Below are 20,303 nucleotides of genomic sequence, written 5' to 3'. Positions count from 1 at the left end.
AAGATGGCCATGGAAGATATGCATAAGACCGCCTTTGTCACCCAATGGGGAACCTATTGCTATACGGTAATGCCTTTTGGGTTAATCAACGCCGGAGCTACATATCAACGCACCGCAACTACACTCTTACATGACATGATGCACAAAGAAGTTGAGGTATACATAGACGACATGATTGTCATGTCCAAGAACAGAGAAGGGCATATTGCGAACCTTCGCAAATTTTTCGCAAGGCTACGAAAGTACAACATGAGGCTCAATCCTCAGAAATGAACATTCGGGGTAACATCTGGCAAACTCCTAGGGTACGTCGTTAGTCAAAGAGGTATAGAAATAGATCCTTCAAAAATCAAAGCTCTGATCGAAATGCCACAACCTCAAACAGAAAAAGAAGTCAGGGGATTCCTGGGAAAAGTGCAGTATATAAGTCGGTTCATATCGAAACTCACGATGATTTGTGAGCCTATCTTCAAGAAACTCAAGAAAACAGACCACACCACGTGGGATGATGATTGTCAAAAGGCGTTTGACCGAATCAAGGAGATATTGGCAAAACCACCAGTGCTCATGCCACCACAACGAGATCCACCTCTTGGTTTATATCTCACAGTAACCGAAACAGCCATGGGCGCCATGCTAGCACAAACTGTAGGAAGTGAAGAAAGAGCTATCTACTACCATAGTAAGAAGTTCCTAGAGTACGAGTGCAAATATTCACAACTCGAAAAGACATGCCTCGCTCTTGTGTGGGCAACGAAGAAGCTACGCCATTACATGCTTAGCTATTCCGTCAAAATATACTCCAAAATGGATCCGGTCAAATACCTCTTCGAGAAACCCGTCCTCAACGGACGCCTAGCAAGATGGACCCTGATGCTCTCAGAATTCGACCTCAAATACGTGCCGCTGAAAGTTATTAAAGGTCGCGCCGTCGCCGAATTCTTCGCAGAAAATCCCATCAATGGCGCACAAACGATAGACACTTGGTCATTTCCAGACGAGGATATACTCCAAACTGATGTAGACTCCTGGGACCTTTACTTTGATGGAGCATCAAACTTAAGAGGATTTGGAATAGGAGTGTTGCTCATTTCTCTTGAAGGCGAGCATACACCAATTGCTGTCAAACTCGACTTCGAGGTGATAAACAACGCTGCAGAATACGATGCTTGTCTCATTGGACTACAAGCGGCAGTGAACTTAGGCATTAAAAACCTCTGAGTACATGGGGATTCATCACTGATCATCAACCAAGTTACAGGATCTTGGAAAATTCGAAGCGAAAGCCTCGCACCTTATCAGGCAAGAATAGACCAAGTCGCTCAATTCTTTGATCACGTAACCTACCTACACCTACCTCGGGAAGAAAATCAATTTACAGACGCTCTTGCGAAACTTTCATCTTTGATTAATATGCCAGATCACATGGTGGAAATGCCTTTGTGCATCGAACGACGGTCAGAGCCGGCTTATGTCCACCAAATCACCGATGAAGAGGAAGTCGCGCAGGAACCCTGGTTCCAAGCAATCCTGAATTTTAAGCTTAATGGTACCTATCCACCCGATATGGACAAGAGGGGACAATGTGCTATACGCCTACTAGCTTCCCAATACGTTCTCATGCAAAGAGAGTTATACAAAAGAACACCTCTTGGTGTAGTCCTACGTTGCCTTGATCATTCACAGGCACGAAAGGTGATGGAAGAAGTCCACGACGGAGAATGCGGTCCTCACATGAGTGGGCCCATGATGGCAATGAAAATCACACGTTTGGGGTATTATTGGACCACGATGGAATCCGATTGCATCAAATACGTAAGACATTGCCACAATTGCTAAATCTTCGGGAATGTGCAACATGTCCCTCCTTCATTGCTCTATACAATGACATCTCCTTGGCCATTTTCTGCATGGGGAATTGACATAATCGGGAAGATAACCCCGGCCGGAACAGGAGGTCACTGCTTCATTCTAGTAGCAATTGACTATTTCACCAAATGGGTGGAAGCGGCTTCCTACACTGGTCTCACAGCTAAAAATGTGGCAAAGTTCATACAAAACAACATCATATGTCGATACGGTTGCCCACATGAGATCATTAGTGATAATGGATCACATTTCCAAGCTGAGACCGAGCAATTGCTAGACAAATACAAGATTAGGCATCACCACTCTTCGCCCTATATACCACAGACTAACGGCGCGGTAGAGGCAGCAAACAAGAATGTTGTCACGATTCTGATGAAAATGATTGACAACTATAGAGATTGGCCAAGCAAGATACCCTTTGCTTTGTGGGGATATCGTACATCTGTTAGGATGCCCACTGGGGCTACTTCTTTCTATTTGACCTACGGCATGGAAGCTGTACAACCAGTCGAGCTAGAAATACCATCCTTGCGAATTTTACTCGAAAGCCAAATCCCGGAAGCCGATTGGAAGAGGGATAGATATGAAGAACTCATCCTCTTGGATGAACGTAGGCTACGCGCCTTGCATAATGTCCAAACATATCAAGCACGTATAAAACGAGCTTTCAACAAAAGGGTTAGGCCAAGAAACATCAAAGAAAGAGACTTAGTGCTCAAATCGGTTAGAGCTCTTTTACCTGTCGATCCACGGGGAAAATTCAAACCTAATTGGGCCGGACCTTTTCTAGTCAAATCCATACTTCCAGGGGGTGCGGTTAGAATCATTGACCTAGACGGGAATGAGTTTTCAAACCCAACAAACCTTGACCAACTAAAACGGTACTATGCCTAGAATAGGAACAAAAACGCGCCTCGCGTAACCCCATGTGTCGCTCTTGTGGCACTAAATAAACGGCCCCTGGCCAAGCTGAAATAAGCTAATGTCACTGTATTCTTGCACTTTGGCAAATTTATCATCCTCGTATCATCAAATAAACTAATCTGCACCTTCAGAGTAAGCAAAAGCTCATGCTTATTTTCTAAGTTCGTTACAAGCTCTTGCTTAGAACAACTATTCTTTTACATTTACTCGAACTACGCGCAAGGGTTTGATTTCATTTCTTTAAGTGAATACGTAGGCAATCCTTCACAGGATTCAACCCATTATATCTAAAATGTAAATAGAAGGACATTTGTATTGCATTTGGAATTCGACAAAGATAATAAATAGAAAATCACAAAGGTTTCATAACCATTTAACCATTTTTTATTTCATCCATAATAATAGTAAACTACATAATAAAAATAGAATAGGCTAGGATTCTAAAAACCCCACCTTTTTATTACAACAATAAATAATAATAATAATAATCAAATAATAAATAAAGACTCGGGCTATTCCTCCATCTTCCCCTTGCCCTTGTCATTCTTGTCATATTTCTTGTCACGACCTCGAGCCGGACGCTCTTGCGCCACTTCAGACCTAATCACCAACGGTCTTTCTCGAGGCCTAGACTTTCCATTCTTGCCAATCACCATTTCCGCGACAGGAGTAGTCTTTGGTTTCTTCGAAGGATGAACAACTTGAAACCCGGCTTCTTCTTCTCCCTCTGTCAGATGCTTCTCTTTCTCCTTCTCTACCTCGCGCACCTTGTAGTCAACGGGCTCGCGCTTCCTCAATCTCTCGCGCTCTTCCGGAGTAGTAGACTTTCTCTACCGCAGATAAGAATCCGACACCCATAAGGCATTGGCGGAGAAATTCAAGAACCACATGTTTCTTTAGGCCTATTTAATGTCCCACTCTCTTCGGCTCTCTGTAGTAAGTGCCATAGCAGTCTGCGGGACGGTATCAAGCTTTGGGATCGTCTATTTCAGCCCAACCTGTCTCGTCAGCCTTTCCGGGAAGATGCACACCAAAAAATCCAATCCAGGAATGCGCACGGACCTAGTGGGATCCAAAGAAGACACTCCAGTGACGGATTTGAGGTGCCACCACGGTACAACGCACCTAATCAAGGGACCATCGTCGCTCTTCAGCTTGTTCTTCTAGTAATCACAGACCCGAGTGAATTCCACCATATACAACCTCGTCCTCATCGCAATCGAGCGGGCTTGATAAGAAAGAACATGAACTGGGGGCTCGATCAATCGGAGCCGTTCCATAAGCCAATCCTACCAAAAGCGGGTATTAGACATTAAAAAAAAAGAAAAAAACGGAAAAAAAAAAAAAAAATGTCTTTTACCTGCGGAATGACAGGGCTTCCCAAATACGGTAGATCACGGTTGGATTTCCTATTATCCAAGCCCAAAAGAATCTCTCCTAAGCATAAGCAAGCTGGGCTCATGGCGACTCCATTTGCTCAACAAGGCCCAGAAGACGGGGATCACCTCTCAAGTCTTCATCAACATGCCCTTGGAAGATATGCACATGCAACAAGCAAAAGCCAAAAGCCCTCCGCCTAGCAACATGAGAAACGGTGGGGTCGGCCCTGTTGATGAATCGATCTATGAAGTCAAGCATCCTCACGCCTTTTGAAGTCACTAGACGGTCCACCTCAAGTCTAGTCAACCCAAGCAAGTCTCTAAATTTGCTATTATACCCTTGCGAAGTAGAAGGAATGGCAGGCAAGTGTTCGGGATCCCACCCACCAATAGCGGCAATTTCTTCAGGAAATGGGCAAATATCACCTCCAGGGAACGCAAAAACATGGTAATTCGGGTCCCAATATTCAAGACAAGCATCCAAGAACGGTTTAACAACCTTGATGAGTTTTAAACTCAACAAAGACCCAAAATTATAAGAGCCCATATCATGTTTCTCCATGTTCGAAAATTCGTTGGTCCATTCCTTCAAGCGGATCTCCAAAGTATTCATGATGAGAAAATTATTTTGAGAATTTTATAAAATTAGACGAAGAAGAGACGGAAGATTTGTGTGAATAAAAGCTCCATTGACGTTTCTATTTATACTAATTTCTGTTTCCAAAAATCCGTCAGAGCAGAACACCTTGGGAACAGGCGCAAAGACTGCCGCGCCTCTTCAAAGGGACGCACTCATGCCGCGCTCTTCCTCACCTCACTTCTGTGATTTTCCGCGTTGGATCTTTCCTAATTCCATGACGAATAATTTCCTATTCCTACGGGTTATTATTTTGGTAAATACGTGAAGATTACCATGTTTCAGGTTTCCTAATTTCGCGGGCACGCATTTCGAGGCGATATCGACATTTTCGCCATTTTACCGCACTCACACATTCTCATTTTAGGAAATAATTTTCATTTTTATTCATCATTTTAGGAAATAATTTTCGTTTTAATTCACTTTACATTTCTCATTTAATTCATTTATTTTAGCGAATTTCAACATTTTTTATATTCATTTCAGTTTCTTAATTTCATTTCTACATTTCTAACTTATAGATTTCTGTTTTTTTTCTTTTTTAGGGGTAACCCTCCCTACCGTCCGGTCATTTTCGGCAATTTTTCCGGCAATTTTTTGCATTTTTTGCATTCTTTTGAGTCTCTCATTTTGCGCTAATTAAGGCCATATGTATATACACATGTATGTTTTGCGTGATTTCTATGTAAATTTTGGCAGCATGACGGCGTAAACCGTCATCTACCAAACCTGTTCAGAGCTAACCTGCAGATACAAGCAACGCAACCCAGTAGCAAAGGCTTTCAAGCCATCTTATATACACCGAACAAGGGAAATGTACAACAAACTGGGGGCTCTCGCCCCAAACAAAGTCTAAAAATGTCCAAAATCAATGTCCAAATGTGCAATTCTACAAAAGCCTCGACGACAGTAGCTCGCAGTCGGTTGGCCACCATCCATAACGCCACGAACCGAGACGGCGCAACCTGCATTTTCAAAAAGAAATTCTCAACAATCAAACAAACTCAATCAAATGTGTTCATACACAGAAGTTATACAAGTTAGAGGCTCACCCTCCGAATCGATGTCTTTGCCGTCGTCCGACATCAAAGATCCGTCACAAATGCCTAGGTCAAAGTCACGCAGCTCGGGGATCGTCGTCCTCCCGGTCGCGTCAGTGTACTCGAGGGTCTCGGGGTACTCTGGGGGCTCGATGCCCGCCGCCTCGACCTCCTGCAAAGTCAAGTATTTCTCATTAATCGGTGATCTTTCATCATAGTTCTCAAAAGGAAATCAAGTCAAGAGGAAGAGTAAAAGATGCTCACCACTACCGGCCAGTATGCCAACCTCCCGTAGAGGAACGCCGAGTAGTCCTCGCCAGGAAGAAGGAGGGCGTCACCACTGGCACCAGCCAAGTCCGCCTCCCTCTCAGCCTCAGAAGGCTTTCTAAACATCGTCCTGGGAGGATCGACGGGAACCAGCAACACGTCCCGCGAGCACTGACGAGCAAAGCGCTCGCCCAAGTACCACACACGACCCATCGACGTCCTCAACAGCAGTCGGCTCGAGCTCCTGGGTCGAAGGACCTCAGCCATGGAAGGAGGCGCTCCAACGTACTCCGCCCAAGGTCTGGGCACCCACTGTGACAGGATAAACAAGGATCATTCCTATGATCAATTAAAAGACAATATAAGAAGCAAATGAATATAAGCAAGATACTTACGCTGTCTAGCTGAAGAGCGTTCACATCCCGCCGGTAAACACCGTGAGAAGAACGCTTGCTCTTCATCCGGCACATCACCCAATCCCTCACCACGGGATATGCCTTCTCCAGCAGCTCCGTCCTCTTGGGCGCGAGGCCCGGGAAGTTGGAGTACACCCACGCCTACAAAGCAAGATAGTCAATAACGATCTTTCATGATTTGATAAAGAGAGGAATTGATTTTGGTCTAAAGGAAGGTTCATACCTCCAGCAGTAGTCCAGGTCCGACAGCGCCAGGAGAAGTCCCCTTCTCCATCAACTCCGGACGAACCATGGCTCTCATGAAGCGGATGAGGACCGCAAAACCAGCAGTGACCCAGTCCCAATGCCCTAAGGAACTCAGGTCAGAAAGGAAGGGAAGAAGCTTCGTCGACAGCCTCTCGCCCTTGTCTCCGAGGTAAATCGAAGACAGAAACCACCAGAGCCACAAACGAGCCCTCTGCTCAGCTGTACAGGGAGGAGGAGCCGTCTCTCTCTCGTCAATTGTCACCAGCACCGGGATCTTTCCCGCAAAGTAGTCTCGAACGTAGGAACTGGGTACCAAACCCGGCACTGTAACAGCCTTCGACGACAAGTTCCAGCCGATCAATCTCCTCGCCTCGGCCGAGTCCACCCTCATGGCAGTCTCTGGCCACTCCACCTCCTCGGTCCCACACGGCAGACCAGAAATCATGCCGTAGTCCTCCAGAGTGACTCCCACCTCACCGAAAGGCATGTGAAACGTGGAAGTCGTAACCCAGAATCGGTCCAAGAAAGCGCGGACCAGGCTAAGGTTAGCCCGCAGCTTCCTCTTCGCGATATCCCTCCAGGCCTGCACCAAAGGACCGAACGCTCCACGCTCGATCATGGCCCGCTCCTCCGCCGACAGCCGCTCGTAGTGTTCCATCGCTGTCGTGTAACCCGAGAACGACCTGATGTTCCCGGCCTCCTATTGTGATTTGAAACGAAAGCTATCTTTAGTTTTGAATGAAAATCAAAAGAGATTTGAACGAATAAATGAAAGAGGATGAGTAATGAGTAGTGAATTCCTATTTACCAAGCTCTTCACCGTCCTGTAGGACAGGTGACTCTCTGCAGCCCACAGCAGGTGCCTGCTCTCCCAAGTCTCAGCTCACGCAGGAGCTCCTCTTAGCTGACGACCTCCTCGCCCAACGTTGGCCCGTCTCGGGGCCTCCTCCTCCTCAACAGCCTCCTCCTCATGGGCCTCGTCCCCAGCAGCCATCACCGCGGCGGTAAAGGCCTGCTCTAAAGCCTCCTCGACAGTAGTAGCGTCTATCTCCATGGGAGCTCTCCCAGAAGTAGAAACCTCATCACCTGCAACATTAAAGCAAATTTAGGCCGCGTCACGTGACGACAAGCCTTGGTTAAGGGATTTTCGAGCCTTCGGAAGCCCTGAAATCGCTCTTTTCTCGCCATCCTTGGCCATGTCCTCACCAACCCGATCACTCATGTGGTAACTTGGGTCAAGTCAAGCCTAATTTGAAGCTTAGTTCCGGGTTCGAGTCGAAATTTCGACAGCATTTCGTTATAACAGCGATTATGCCCTAGAAAAGTGTCCTGAAAAAGCTGTCACAAACCAAAATTCCGAGATGGTAGAAAGTTTACCCATCATTCAAGGGTCCCAAGTATCAAGTTTCATCGCAAATGGGCAATCCTAAGGCTATTTTCGAAGCGATTTTCGGTTTTGCTGTGAAACCGTCTCAAATTTCACTCAAAGGCTCAAAACTCAACGAAAATTCGAGACAAATACATGGTTATGTTTCTAATATTACCAATTATCCATTTCTAATTTCAATTTGACAAGGCAAATGCATTTGGGAGAAAAGCCCCAAATTTTCGATTAATTGGGTCATAAACCCTAATTCTTTCGATCCAAAATTTGACAAATACGGAAGATTAATGCAATAATGAGACACATACCTCGATTAGTCATGATTAATGCAAGCTTTTGGATCAAACCTTGGCGTTTTTACGCAGAAATAACACTTTGGGGAATAGACGCAGCAGGCGCTGCGCCTCTTCCAAGAGACGCAGCTCTTGCTGCGCCTCTTCCTTGTGTTCCCTCCGTACGGATTTTCAAAAATTCGTTATGAGTTCGTTATTTGTGGGCCCATCTTTGGTGCGCCTCTTCCCCGATGTAATTTTATCCTTTTGGTCCGTTTCACGATTTTATCTTTCGTTCCGGCCCGTACTTTCCAAGCCAGCAGCAGACTGTTGCGTATTATTTATTTCTTCCAAGACCTTTGCTTGTCGCAGCGAGCATTTATTCCTTCACAGAATTCGATACACCTTCATTATAAGCGAGAGTAAGCGGATATACTTTCCCTCTCATGACATGGAGATTAATTCCCAATCATGTCCCCAGCGAGAGTAAGCGGACGTACTGTCCCTCTCAACGACATGAGGATTAACATCTACTTAAGCAGATTTCTCCTCAGCAGTTCCCGACTGTGTCCTGCTATTTATAATGCTTCTCGAATACTACCTAAGCAGTCTTCTCCTCAGCAGTTCCCGCCTGCATCCTGCTACTCGTAATTATTTCTCGAAGACTACCCAAGCAGCCTTCTCTCAACAATTCCCGCCTGTGTCCTGTTACTCACCTTATTTAGCCCCACGCCTGATCTTCGCTCAATAGCTCCCATGTACCTCCGGAAGCGTCTCGAGAAAGAAGTCTCAGGTATGGTCTCTTCTTATGGCTGGCGAGCTTCCTTATGTAGTCTAATGGACTTTAAACGACCCTCTCCGATAGTCGACAGACTCTAAAATGTTCCCGACGACAGGTCCTTGGTTCAGACCCCTTGAACCGCCTCGCGTCGCCATAGTCGTCAGGTTGTAATCTTCGATTGACCTGATTGCTATACTTTGACTTTTGCCTTGTCCAAGTCTCAGTCAAAGTGGGGGCTCTGTAGATACCTCATTTCTGCACCTCCCGCAAACCACCCGGTGATGATTAGGCCGCATGTTTGCTACAAGGAACGATTTGTGACAGTTCGTAAGTTTATCGTCAAGTGATTGCTCAAACATTAATATCTACCTCTTAGTTGTCATCTACGTGCCGATACGGTCGTTTTGACAGTAATTAGAGTACATTTGGAGTCCGGGCCTAAAACAGTCTTCATTTTCTGATAACCGTTAAATCCTGAGTCAGAATGTTCTGGAATGTTCCGGATATTTCTATTCCATATTTTTATAAGTATTCCACAATCTTTATCTTTTGGTAAACAATTTCCCGTAATATTCACATTAAATATTAAGGAAAACCGAATTATCTCTTTATTCCATAATTTAAAGACGGAAATCTTGCTTTCGCAAGAGAAAACCACTTGGGAACAGATGCAGCAGGTGTTGCGCCTCTTCCAAGAGACGCAGTGGTTGCTGCGCCTCTTCCCAGGCCCTTTTCTGCGTATTTCTCGTATCTTTTTCATATCTTTCCGAGATTCACTTCCAAAGACTCTCCGAAAACCCTATTCCTTCACGTGATTAGTATAAATAGGAGCCTTCGCTCCTCATATTTCTCACGCGAGTGTCCGCCCTTCTCTTCTCCCTTTGCATTCTAGACCTTTGTTCTTACTTTTTGGCGTCTACGTGCTTGAACTTTCGACCACGTAAGCTCGGATCCTTCTGAGTACCAGCCTCGTTTGCATGACCGACCAATTTGACCAACTCCACAATCAATCAACTTAATTAATCTAACCGTTTTCCTCTTACGAGGGCACTTTCTTTACATTCGCGTCGAGCATCGCTAATCGATATCTTAGTCCTTCTCGTTTCGTCAACATGTAAGTCTGAGGGTGTATAATCTCTCTTTTATTTATTGTATTTTAATTATTGTATCACAATTGTAACGTTTATGTCGAAAATACCTTTCAAAACCAATTTCTAAAACCATGCTTTAAAACCTCTTTTTACGGATTTCCAGTAGATAACAGTCGAGAAAGGACGCAGAATCGCGCGCCTCTTGAAGGAGCGCGATTCTGCTGCGCCTCTTCGTGAGGCTGCCGCAGTTCCTGCTTCCTTTCTTCTTCCTTCGTCCTCTGTAATTCGTTTTCAAATTGTTTGTTTACGTTTGTTCTTCAATCCTCTGATAGGATAGCATAATAATTCACATGTATATTATTCATCATTCATTAGCATATATAATTCATTATAAATCCGACTTAAATCCCAAATAATCCAATATTTGCGGGTTTTCGTCATTAGATTCAATCCGGGTTGTAGGAATTCGATTTGTTCATATTGAATTTCTGGAATTCGATCTTTGATATATTTTCATCAGTCTTTTGTCATATTCGTCATTAATTTTTCACTTATTTGTCATGTTTAACCTATTTAGTTCACCTATGTCACTAATCAATCTTTCATCCAAGTAATTAATTCGTTTAATTCCGTCTCATCCATGTTTTGTTGTTTTCATGACCCATCAATCACATGTAATTAATCTAATAATCACTTTCATCCGAGTAAATAATTTAATCCATCATTAAAATTCACCAACGATATTAACAGCATGCAATTCCGGCTTCACAGCCAGAATTCAGGTCAGGAACAGACGCAGCAACTGATGCGCCTATTCCAAGGGACGCAGCTCTGCTGCGCCTGTTCCGGGTTGAATTCTTTCCCTGAACTCCCGTTTTTGCCTTGACCTAGTTTAATTAGCTTACGTATAATTAACTATTAATCGTATTATCACTTTCTGTTTTGTTCGTTAATTCTTTCTTTTATTCTTTTTTCTCAAATTATCCGTTTTAAAGGTATTTTCGACATAAATCGCCTAATCCATTGTAATTATTGTAATTTTCATTATTGTATTTTATAATTATTGTATTTCTTTTATTGCTTGAATGTTTTCACATGTAATTGAACTTAAATCCAACTTCGACTTAATTGTATGCTAATTACGTGTTAACCGACTTAGTCTAATCTTCACATGTTAGGATTAAAACTTGGATGTTGCATTGCATGCATATAACCGATGATATATCAAGTACGAATAAATTCCCTAATCATTAGTAGAGGCCGCTATCGAGGCGGGCGGGATTAGGTGTTCGATCAAAAGAGCTTCCTAATACGTACCCTCACCCCTTACTCCAGATCTCCGTGAACACCCGTGTTCATTGACATCCACGAGAGTCATTCTAGACATAGAATGTTAAGGGTAACGATTGCTTAGTGTTCATGTCTTTACTTTGTGTCTTGACATGACGCGAGGTACTCGAACGGTTCCAATTTCCCTTAAAAATTGGTGGCAACTCCATACAAAAATGCAAACGCTTGTTTCGCTCCTCTCCCAAGCGCCCCCGTGGGCCCCCGCTGTCCACATGTTGGTCGATAAAATTACATTAATATTTATCTTTAGCCCAAAACACATCCGGCTATGATCGAGAATACTTTTGTTGAGTTCAACCCAAATTTTGAATAAATGTGTCCAGGATCCAAATTCACATTAACTTGGGCACGGTGTAGCCGATTCATCCCTTATCAACATGAATTCGGTGGATAGACATTTATCACCCACTTCCCCGACGTAACAAGGTTTGTACCCCGGTGTGGCCGAGCGCACTCCCTCACGAAATAGGTTTTCATAGTTTTTACTTTTTGTAAGGCGAAGTCTCAATTGTTTATATTAGCGAGGGGTCATGTCAATTTATTATCTATCACGTTTTAAGTGAACTAAAGCGGTGAACTACGATAATTGTAGATATACTCGATTTAAAATGCATGTTTAGTTATGGCGATTTAGCAATGCATGCAACATATAAATAAAATGCAAAGCATATAAAAAATCCTAGTATGGCCTTCCTAAAATAGTAAATCTAATAAACCATTAAAAATTCGGAAACCAACTCCTTTGGTCCCTTGAACTTCGGTCTTGGCACGCATTTTAAGGCAACACTTTCTTTGATGGATCGCCTTCTCGAATGGCACCGTCTTCAAGGAACTCCGGAATAATTAAATTACAAAATGAATTACATAATTTCCTATTATACATTTGTAATAAAAATAAAAATAAGTCTATTAAATTACAAAACGGTGATACGAGATCACAATAATTGCAACCGAATCGATATTCCCATACATTTCGGGTAATACCAATTAAAACTAAGGCCATACTAAGTAAAATTACATAATTAAAAAAAAATACATAAAATTAAAATATGACAATCATAAATAAAATGCATCATTATAATATGTATGAACATGCTAGATTTTATGCTAAATCGCCTTTTAAAGAGCCAATATCGTATATTTATCGGTTTTTACGGATTTGCGTGATTTAACTTATTAAAATCACAATAATTACATAAATTCATATTTATGTACAAGTTAATTACCCTAACCATCTTAGGACTCAAAAATTAGTCTCCACTAACATTTTGATAATAATTAACCTTGATTTCTTAATATTGTTCATAAATGGACCCAAAAATACAAAATTACGCTATAAACTTCAAATTAAATTATAAAAATTTCAAATAATTTCAAAATTTGAAATTTAAACTCATGAATATTCTGGAAAAATACCATGACACTCATAATGTTCAAAACTTAGGTTAAAAATTTCGAAAATTTATCGAGAAAAACAATGTTGCGGTTTATCGGTTTTAACAAATATGACCATAAAAATATGAGGAAAAATATTTTCATCAACTTTTCACTTTTAGATCTGAAATATATGATAAAATGCAACATGTGACGTTTTTCCCTTAGTCATCAAGTATGTTTTAGCATTATTACTAATTATAGTCACTATTTATGTGATTTTTCATCAAAAATTCATAAATCATGCATAAAGACTTAATTATAGCCAAATATTTTACACACATCTTATAAAATTGCATGTAACAACATACTAAATTTCCATGATCAGATTCGAAATATAACTCATATTAACCTATTTACCCATTTAAATACGATTTTAACTTAAAAACTCATATTTCGAGCAAAACAATTATTTTAACATGAAAATTTACAGGCCATCAGTAGATAATATATGTGAAAACATATCCAAAAACCACTGAATAATTCGTAGTTTAGCTATTTTTCGTCCAAAAATGACCTTTTTATCATAAAAATCACATTTTAATGCCAATAATATATAAAATGAATAATAAAATCCATAAATAAACCAAAATGTCCTAAAAATCACTTAGGACCAGAAACTTTTAACATACAAAGTTATTTTTAGGTTTATCTTCATAAATCCAAATTAATTAGTTTTGTATGTTAATCTTATAACTCGGAAAAACCATAAACCGATTTGCATGCAAACAACCTAAGGCTCTGATACCACTTGTTAGATTCATTATTCTCAAAAGTTTACATATTCATATAAGAATTAATTTATTTAGTCATAAAATAAATGCTAGATCTTATGCATGCAAACTAAAACAAGATAAGAGAAGAAATCGTCAATCTTACTTATATGTTTCGGATATTAGGGCACCAATAAGATTTCCTTCTTGTTAGTTCTTGAGCTTCCTTATAATGGATGAAGAAGGTTCAAATTAGAACCTCTCCCAAAAGCATATACCCAAGGAAATCCCTTAATAACTTATATTATTATGAACTAGTAATAATATATGTCTTACTTAAAATTTGACACAAAAATAAATTTATTTTTGCCCTTGAAAATTTCGGACAAGTGGAGTAATATTGTGAGGTTTCTTTCTCTAAGTTTTCACAAATTGTAGAGAATAATAATTCTTCACTAGGAAAAATAGATTATAAAGAAGTGAATAATTATAGAGAAAAAGACTTAGCTTTTCTCATCCAAAAACCGGTTGGAGGGGGAAGGAGAGGCCAATGCATGGTCTTGTGTTCTTCTCAAGACAAGACTAGGCATGCATGCCTAGTCATTAGGCTTAATCATTGTGTTTTCTCTTATTAAAATAATCAACACAATTTATCCACTAATACTCCCTCCAATTTTTTCGGCACATATACATAAAATGGAAGATCTATTTTATTTTGTCATTTGTCAATTTTGTCATGTGTCACTTGTTACATGACATGTTACACCATAATGTATTTTTAACATATTAAAAATCAACATATTAATAAAATATGTCACATACAAAATTCACTAGTAATTCGTAATCACTTGTACCAAAATGGTTTATCAAATTATAAATTACAAACGTCTTGTATTTATAATAAATTATTCATTCAATTTTAATTGTTTCGTAAAGAATAATTTTATCTAAGTACTAAAACAATTCGATTACTTAGACCGTATCTCATTTAATCAAATTACAATAAGACACGTTAACTTTACTCACAAAATCACCCGTCAATTTTAAGCAATTTAATTAACTCGTATCGGCATACGATTAATTAAATAATCAATTAAGAGTATTTTCCTATAGGTATGACCTAAGGGGATCAACTGATTGTTAGGTTCATATACCTATTATTAGACTCCTCTAATAATGAACTAATTAACTTGTTAATTATTTGTTCTTTAGATCTAGTGCATGCATAACAAAATGAAAGATTTATACGAAAAACAATGTCCCTTACATTGGTAGTAGGTTCGAAAATATGGACACAAGTAAGGTCACCTTCCTTCACTTGTTCTTGAGCTAAATATGATGGATGATCCTCCTAAGACTCCAAGTATAGAAGACACTCCAATAAGTTGCACCCAAGATTAATCCCAAAAATTCCTACTAATATTAACTAGATATGTAGTAGAAATGTGCCCTTAATAATACTAATATTTCTAGTATTACTACCTCTAGTAATAGATGATAAGTATTAGTATTTTTGGAGAGTTTTATGACTTTGCATGTGAGGAAAGATGAAGCAAAATGAGCAAAAACCAATAGTGCAAAAATGAGCAACAAATGCTCATATATAGAGCACAAAAACCGGTGGCTCTCATGCAAAAGGGAGAATATTTTCTTTTTGTTTTTGCTCTTTTGTAAAGTATAGGTAGTGTAGTGTAAGAGTAGGTATGATTAAAGCTTGTATGTTAAGTCACAATCACCCTTTAATCAAAACCAACAAAAAAAACAAAAGAGCATCTTTTGCTCTTCCATATGACCGAAATAATGGATCCATTTTGGTCCATTTTTGCCTTTGGACATTTGTCCCACAAATGCTTCTAAGTCATATGTTAAATTATCTTACATAATTAATTATTAATGTAATCATTTAACACTTAAATGTCACAATTAATAATATAATATACACTCCACTTTTTGAGTAGTATACTACCATTATATCAACATAGAAGGGTCTTATAATTACTAGTTAGTTAAAATCACAACTTCTTGTAACTTTAAATAACTAATTACCTCTACCTCAAAACTTATATATATATCCTCAAGTAATTTAGCAATTTAACACTTAAATACTAAATTAAATCTTATTTAATCACATTACAATAGGACGCAAAATTAATACTCCCATTATTAAGGAATTAATTAATCTGTATCACATACAATTAATTAAATATCTATTTGGGCCTCATCCAATAGGTGTGACCTAAAGGGATCAACTGACCACCACCGTCACACGACAGTAATGTCAAACTCTAGTTAGCCAATTATTGCCGATTAATGACGGTCAGTCGACTATATAAAGAATCATCCCTCACGTATTCTTATTATGAGATTTAATAATGATATTTAAATCATGTGATCGCACTATTGTTGAGGACACATTTCCCAACAATCTCCCACTTGTCCGAGACAAGTGTGCGTCACCATTTCTCTTGTCCTATTACAATCTCCCACTCAATGCAAGGTGTCTTGCAGGTCGTACTTACACTTGATCATATCTTGAGTGGTTTCCTCGATCTGGAGAGTAACTGTCTGACCGGAATTATCTGCCATAGATACTGTTGTAACGGAGGCGTCCCGTTACCCAAACAGTTAATTGATAAGGCGATAAGAACAATAAATAACGAATGTAAATAAAGTTGACACAAAGATTTACGTGGTTCACCAGTAAAATAACTGGCTACGTCCACCTTGCGAGGAGATCAAATTTCACTATTTTGGAGAAAATAGTACAACAGTAGACCGGTACACACGCGCTCAATATGAGCCAAAAGTATACCCTATTCTACCAACAAATATAGTACTCTCAAAGGAACAAAAGAGACTACCCCAATAAGACGAAGGACAAATAATCTTGAGGCCTACCAAGATCTGAACAAACTCCTCCGATCTTCAAAGACAGACGAACACCAATAATAGAGCCCGGAACAAACTGGGTTTTCTTCTTCAGAAGGAACCTCACAAATTAACCCTCTTTATTGTGCTCTCAAATCTCTCTCTTTATTAACCTAGAATAAAATTTGGGTCTTTATATATTTATTCCACCCAAGATAAAATATCTAGTCTAATTAAGAAATATAGACTAATAGAAATTAAGTAAATAATTTCCTTAATCGCCGAAATATCACGTCCAAACTTACGTAACAAACCAAATGCCCTATAAACTCTTCCAAACTTGGAAAGTGGGAAGGCCCACTTAAATTCCAAAACCAAAAGTCTCAGCATGTAGAAACTTAGCCGAAGAATATCAAACACAAAGTTTGAAGTCAGCTAAACACGCGACTCACGGAAGTTATGGACATGCCTTCTTCGTCTCGCCTTTAGCTTAATCCGTCTTCGACACAAATTCAAGGCACAAATTCCTAACAAATCTCCACCTTGACTTGAATTACCCAAAAAAAAACCAAACCCAAATCAGCTTCAATAGAGTCGATCCTCAAGTCACTATCTGTCCCGATAGTCTCCACTTGACTTGAACACAACTCACAAAACGGACAAACGAACCAAGTGTGCAACAAATGTGACCAATATACGAAGTACCCAATGTAGCAAGCTGAAACTACCAATTGTACTAAGTACCCAACATATCTTCATACCAATAGGAAGGCCAAACGTAGCAAACTCCGAAGAGGGCAAAAGCTACCAAACGCCAACACAAATATATGAGATACCAAATGTCACTAAGATGGAACGGTGTACCAAAACAACACACACAAGACTCCAAACAAAATCTCCTCCAAAGTATCATGGTCAAATGTACCGTCGTACCAAACTGTCCCAAAAAGAACACAAACGCCATGAACAAAACAAATGTCTCACTTGAGTATACTAGGTGTCATGACCACCACGAAAATGCCTACACCAAGGCAACAAAACTCAAGTCGAAACCAAAACAAAAACAATATTCTAAGCGAGCACAAATTACCTCCATCAAAGGTACAAATTGTTAGACAAGACAGTCCAACCCAAAAGCTCCAAAGAATAAACTCCCGTCGAAGTTTCAAATGACCCCTTACGAGGTCCCAAACGGCTCTCTTTCAAGAGCCACAACAGCTCCACCTGGAGCCCCAAACTGCCCCACCTCTTGGGGCGCAGACGACCTCATTGAGGCGAAGAGACAAAAGTAGATAGCTTGTCTTGAGAACCCTGTAGCTTGACCTGTACCGGAATAGACTCCACCTTACTGTCAACACTACCATTCTCACTAAAGCTATCCAAACCCGAATTATCCAGAATATCACCAAGTGACCCAAGTGACCCAAACTGGATGTGCTTCAAAGTATCATTCACATATCCAAGTTGCATATGCCCCAACTTAGACTCGAGAGAGACAAAGAATGATTACCTGATGCTCCAACAATCAAAGACAAAGGTGCCTTGAAGGACATAAATAGTTCCTTCCTTAACACCCCTCCAAGTAACATAAGAACCCTTACCAACGCACAACGATCCACCATCACCTTGAAAATCGTAGCCCGATCAACTAACATTCCAAGTGATACAAGATTTCTCTTCAAACGTGGAACATGCCTAACACCTTCTAGAAAGATAACAACACCATTACATGTCCTAACCCGAATAGTACCAACTCCAAGCACCTCACAAATAGACCCGTCACCCATAGCAACATTAGCCCCATGTGAAGCTTCATAAGAAGTAAACCATTCCCTAAAAGGACACATATGATAAACGCATCCCGTATCCAAAATCCAACTATCCGAAGAACGTGGAACAACATCAACAACGAGAGCATAATCTTCCTCAGAATCGTATTTAGCAACCTTTTGTGCAACAAAGCGAAACACCACTTCCTTCAACTTAGGACACTGATTTTTCCAATGACCGGGTTCCTTGCAGTAATTGCAGACATTTTTACGAGGACCCTTAGACTTGGCTTTACCCTTGCTAGAACCCTCCGAATTCACAACAAGCCCTATAAGACTACTGTCTACAACACCACCTGACGCTACTCGGCGCAAATCCCTAGTGTGAAGCGCTGACCTCACTTCCTCTAGGGTCAAAGAATCTTTACCAACAACAAAAGACTCCACAAAAGTCTCAAACGAATTTGGCAAAGAAACTAACAAAATCAAGGCAGCATCCTCATCATCTACCTTAACATCTAAATTACGTAAATCAAGTAAAATAGAGTTAAGACGGTCTAGATGGTCCTTGAGAGACGTACCTTCTTGCATACGAAGACCAAACAAACGCTGCTTAAGAAGCAACTTGTTGGTTAGAGTCTTTGTCATATACAAAGATTCCAACTTCAACCACAAACCTATAGCAGTTTCCTCATCGGCAACCTCAACCATAACATGATCAGCTAAACATAACAGAATTAAAGAATGAGCCTTCTCCTCCAAGACTACATCTGCATCTGTCTTTGCTGCATCAGACGAACTACCTGCTGAATTTGCCTTTGAGATAACAGACCAGACGCCTTGCTGTCTAAGCAAAGCTCTCATCTTTAACTGCCACAACCCAAAACTATTTCTCCCAGTGAACTTTTCAACATTCAAAACATTCGTAGACGACATCTTTTCACCTGAAAATCAATAAACCCAAATAACGCCTAAAAACAACTAACGCGGAAGCAGATCCCAAATCAGAACCTTAGCTCTGGTGCCAATTGTTGTAACGGAGGCGTCCCGTTACCCAAACAGTTAATTGATAAGGCGATAAGAACAATAAATAACGAATGTAAATAAAGTTGACACAAAGATTTACGTGGTTCACCAAGAAAATAATCGCTACGTCCACCTTGCGAGGAGATCAAATTTCACTATTGTGGAGAAAATAGTACAACAGTAGACCGGTACACACGCGCTCAATATGAGCCAAAAGTATACCCTATTCTACCAACAAATATAGTAGTCTCAAAGGAACAAAAGAGACTACCCCAATAAGACGAAGGACAAATAATCTTGAGGCCTACCAAGATCTGAACAAACTCCTCCGATCTTCAAAGACAGACGAACACCAATAATAGAGCCCGGAACAAACTGGGTTTTCTTCTTCAGAAGGAACCTCACAAATCGACCCTCTTTATTGTGCTCTCAAATCTCTCTCTTAATTAACCTAGAATAAAACTTGGGTCTTTATATACTTATTCCACCCAAGATAAAATATCTAGACTAAATAAAAATAAACTAATAACATTCAAACAACCCTCCGATCTTCCGAGCGTGGCCACGCATTTCCAGTTAACTACTCCTCGAGTGGCCTTGAGATTTCAAACAACCCTGACAAGAGGTGGACAATTCCTATCGCCCTATTCCCTTCATTCAGCCACAGTCCATCATAACCCAAAATATACCCAGTTTGACCTCATTTACGAAATCGTAGAGTATAAATCAAAGCTAATAAGAAGTTGTGCCAACTTGGGCGAATAGTCTCTAGTCAAAAGAATTGACTCATAAGAATACTATAGTAGCTCTTGCCACGACAGTGTTGGAGCTTGTGTC

This window comes from Silene latifolia, chromosome 2, assembly GCF_048544455.1.
Source record: "Silene latifolia isolate original U9 population chromosome 2, ASM4854445v1, whole genome shotgun sequence".
In the NCBI taxonomy this organism is placed as follows: domain Eukaryota; kingdom Viridiplantae; phylum Streptophyta; class Magnoliopsida; order Caryophyllales; family Caryophyllaceae; genus Silene; species Silene latifolia.
The sequence above is the reverse complement of the archived record's forward strand: the minus strand, read 5'-3'. Positions refer to the sequence as shown.